We start from the raw sequence: 4,566 nt of genomic DNA, 5'->3' as shown, positions 1-4,566 counted from the left end.
GTGATATCGGTCTATACGACCCTACATCTTCTTGATTTTTATTTTTTTTCAAGATCAACACTATTAGAGAAGCAGCAAAATATTTAGAACACACCATATTTTCAATGAAATATTGGTTAAACAAGGAAGTTAGTAAGGGTGTTATGTCTTCAGAGAGAATTTTGTATAGTTCTGCTGGGATCTGGTCTGGACCCGCGGCTTTGTTAGCTGCTAATTTTTTAATTGCATTGGTGACTTCCAAGGCTGTGATAGGGGAATTTAATTCATCTAACCTTGTTCGCTCTAACCTTGGCAGTTGTAATTTGCTCCAAAAATTATTTTTGGTTTGTGTATTGACTGGTGTCTCCGCATAGACCTCCTGGAAATATAGAGATATAAAGTTTTGGATTTCTTTAATATTAGTAATTCGCCCAGATGGGGTCTTAATAGAGCCAATAGTATCCCTCTTTTTTTTAGATTTGGTTATATTAGCTAGGAATTTTCCAGCTTTTCCGCCATGCCTATAAAAAAAGAGCCTTTTTTTAAGATCATCTTGCGCGGTTTTCTGCGTTAAAAATATTTCTCTTTCTTTTTTACTTTTTTGATAGGTTTCCCAATGTTTTCTAAGGGGGTTGCTAATATATAAATTGTATGTATTACGTAATCGTGAAGCCAGTTCAATATCTCTAGCCATAAATTTCCGTTTTTGTCCTACCAAGTAGGCTTTGATTTCACCTCTTATCACAGCCTTAAAGGTCTCCCATACAATTTCCAATTTTATTCCTGGAGTTGCGTTGATCTGTCCATTTAATTCTTAACCATGTCTTGAATTGTGTGTTTGACATTAGATACCTAGGGAAAAAAAACCTACCTAAATTACTTTCTTGTGCATTTTTTAGTTTAAGATTAAGTGTGATAATTGCATGATCCGATAAAACTATTTCTTGTATCTCAGCCTTCATTTCTAGACTTAGTAATTTCTCGCTTACCAGGAAATAGTCTATCCTAGACATCGTACAGTGTGCGTGTGACTCGCATGTGTATTTCCGCAAATCTGGGTTTTGCACCCGCCAAATATCTTTAATATTTAATGGATTACAAAAGTTCTTAAATAATTTAATTTCCTGCTTGCTATTCCTGTTTAGTGACGGTTTAAGCCAGTTTGTACAGAATATATTTTCATGCAGAAAATGTTCCCTATGTTTGTGTGGCCTTACCCGCATTTTTAAAAATGTGAAATTATATTTGTGGATAATGTTGTTTCAGTGCAGGTTAACAAATCATACATAATTTAAGCTTTTTTAGCAGCGTGCACAAGCTTGTACATATTCTAAAAACAAGGCCGCATTTTGTCTAGGGCACATCTTCCTAGGTATTCGCAAATCTGCGTTGCTTTACTAAAGTTACCATGTTTATTTTATATTATTTTTTATTTTTTTGGTAGTTACCATGTTTATTTAAATTTTCCCATCATCACTATATATTTAATTTAAAAGCAACTGTAACTACAAAATTCCTTGAGCGTGCCTCACAACAAATGGCACATGCGTTATGGCGCTAGACTCGTGTTGGCCACTGTTGCGGTGTTCTGTCAGAAAAGCAAACATCAGATAAGCAAACTGAGGAGCGCATGCATGGGGTGTATTTATTATCAGACAGCTGACGGAACGTCACTTCCGTTTGCTGATCTGATATGTTTGCTATTCTGACAGAACACCAGAGTCTGCCTTGCAAGTTCTGTACTTGGCTAGACAGGAAGGACATATGCTGCTGCATGGATGGGATCCAGGATTCATTAGGTGAGTGGGTTGGCTGTGTTTTTTGGTGCAGGGTTAGGTAAATGGAGCTTTCATTGTAAAGCATTAATAGAGATATAAAAACATGTTGTGGCCAGGTTTATCACCAATAAACGTGTTTGTGTGTGTTATTTCGTTTTAACACTCGCTTCGGCAGCACATATACTAAAATTGGAATGATACAGAGAAGATTAGCATGGCCCCTGCGCAAGGATGACACTCAAATTTGTGAAGCGTTCCATATTTTTCATTGCAATACATGGGTATTCATGCCATAGAAATGACAGAGGAAAATGAGGAGGCAGCATTGTAATTTATGTTGACAATTCCATAAAGTACACCCCCTTACAAAAATTTAGCTCTCCTGCCACCTTTGATTTCCTTTCTGGCACAATCTACCGCCCACCTAGCTACCCTGTGCATTCCCTTTCTGACATAGCACATCTCCTTAGTGAAACCATAGCTCAAAACCCAAAAAGTAAAATTTTGGTCTTTGGAGATTTTAATATTTTTTGGCTGAATCCTAAAAACAATAGTTCTTGCTCGCCGTTTAAGACTTTGCATCTAACGCAATTAATCTCCTCTCCCACTCGCATAAACATTAAAAGCCATAACCACACCCTGCTCGATTGGATTCTCTCCACTTCTCCTGACCGAATCCAGGAGGCAGATGTTCTCCCAAACAGTTTCAGTGACCACTGCTTAGTGTACTGCGTGCGTAAAATAAAGGCTACTAAATCCTCTCCTAAGGTTAAAATCACCAGGTCCTTTAAAAAATGTAATCTTCAATCATTCCTAAATGACATCAAGAACCTCCCCTGGCACAGATTAATACTAATTCCAGATTTAGACTCTGCAGTTGAATTCTTTCAGTCCAAACTCCTACAAGTTTGGAATCTGCATGCCCTGCTGCGTAAGGTGAGAGTAAAAGGAGCACATATGTATTGGATCACAGCTGACCTCATTCAAATGTACCAGTTTCGGGATTCACTGTGGCCAAAGTTTAAGCATACTGGCTCTATGAACGATCACTGTGTATATAGACAATGGTGAAATATATGCACTAAACAAACAAAATTGGCCAAGGCCCAATATTTATATGAAAATCTGAAGAATTACATATCAAACCCTAGAAAGTTTTGGAAAGTCATAAATAACTTACACACTCGCCCAATCCACTCCCAACCCTTCACTGTCAAAGTGGACAACCAAACCCTGCAACTTCTTTTAGAAGTAGCAAATGCCTTCAACAATTATTTTGTCAGATGCTCCACCACCCTGATTGACAAATTAATGAATGACACACATCCTGAAACTACAAATGTGGATCAGGCCCCACTAAATCTACAAAGACCCAATATAGAGAAGTTCAATTTTAGACCTGTACCCATCAATGTCATTAAGAAACACCTTAATAATCTAAAAATGAAAAACCAGCCTGGACCTGATCAAATCCCAGCAATGCTGTTGAAGCTCAGTGCGCCGGCAATTGCTAAACCTGTCACAACCCTAATTAACAAATCCTTGGTGTCTGGATACATACCCAAACTTTGGAAGACTGCAAGAGTAGTGCCTATCCATAAAAGTGGTGAGTTAACCTTGGTTACTAACTATCGCCCAATATCATTGCTCCCAGTATTGTCAAAAATCTTAGAAAATTGCGTCCATACGCAACTATGTGAGTATTACCAACAATCTAACTATCTGACCCCTGTTCAATCAGGTTTTCGCCCGAATCACTCCACTACAACTGCCCTCCTAAAAGTTTGTAAAGACATCCAAACTGTCATGGAACAAGGAGACCTAACAGGAGCAATTTTCCTTAATTTTGCAAAGGCCTTTGACACAGTAGACCACAACATACTACTGCTTAAACTAAAAAACTCAGGTATCGGAGATCGTCCACTAACCTGGTTTCGATCATATGTATCAGATTGATCACAATATGTCTCCATTTCTAATAGTGACTCCCTCTCCCAGTCACGTGTGGGGTTCCATTCTCGGCCCCCTACTATTCACATTATTTATAAATGATCTGCCAAATGTCTGCAAATCCTCAACTGTACACATGTAAGCAGACGACACGGTAATCTATGCAAACAAATCCGATCTGCAGCAGCTTGAAGCAGTGCTCCAAAACCAGTTCACAGAGGTATAAAAGTTTATCTCAAAAAACAAACTCTTCCTAAACACTGACAAAACGGTCACAATGATCTTTGGAACGGGACCTAAATTACACAAACTACAAAATTCCCATCTTCGCATCAAAACAAAATCAAATTGCACACTGACCGCAGTCCACTCTTTCAAATACTTGGGTATGTTGTTAGACCCCAATCTATCTTTTGGCCTCCACATAGAAAAACTTGCATCTAAACTTTATCCAAAACTAGGTGCCCTGCACAGAAACAAATCTTGACTCAGCCCTACAGTAAAGGAAAAGATTGTACAGCAAATGCTGATGCCAATCATGGATTATGGGGATGTAGTATTGCACCTGCACCGCAAACTCACCTTAAAGGGCCATTATACACTCATTTTTTCTTTGCATAAATGTTTTCTAGATGATCTATTTATAAAGCCCATAAAGTTTGTTTTTTTAAAAAATGTATAATTTTGCTTATTTTTCAATAACATTGCTCTGATTTTCAGACTCCTAACGAAGCCCCAAAGTTTTATGTGAATACCATCAGCTACCTTCTCCAGCTTGCTCCTGTTTGTGTAAAGGGTCTTTTCATATGCAGTGGGCTTTCCAGCTACCTTTTCAAAAGAGCTAAACTGAAAGTTTCTA

General features: G+C 38.1%; 1 non-coding gene across 1 annotated transcript; it reads left to right on the top strand.

Moving 5' to 3' along the window:
• The first annotated feature begins 1,920 nt into the window (after positions 1-1,920).
• Positions 1,921-2,023, top strand: LOC128650653 (U6 spliceosomal RNA). Its single transcript, XR_008400924.1, has one exon. It is a non-coding gene; the product is annotated as a U6 spliceosomal RNA (small nuclear RNA).
• The last annotated feature ends 2,543 nt before the right edge of the window (positions 2,024-4,566 follow it).

This window comes from Bombina bombina, chromosome 2, assembly GCF_027579735.1.
Source record: "Bombina bombina isolate aBomBom1 chromosome 2, aBomBom1.pri, whole genome shotgun sequence".
Lineage (NCBI taxonomy): Eukaryota > Metazoa > Chordata > Amphibia > Anura > Bombinatoridae > Bombina > Bombina bombina.
The sequence above is the reverse complement of the archived record's forward strand: the minus strand, read 5'-3'. Positions and strand labels throughout refer to the sequence as shown.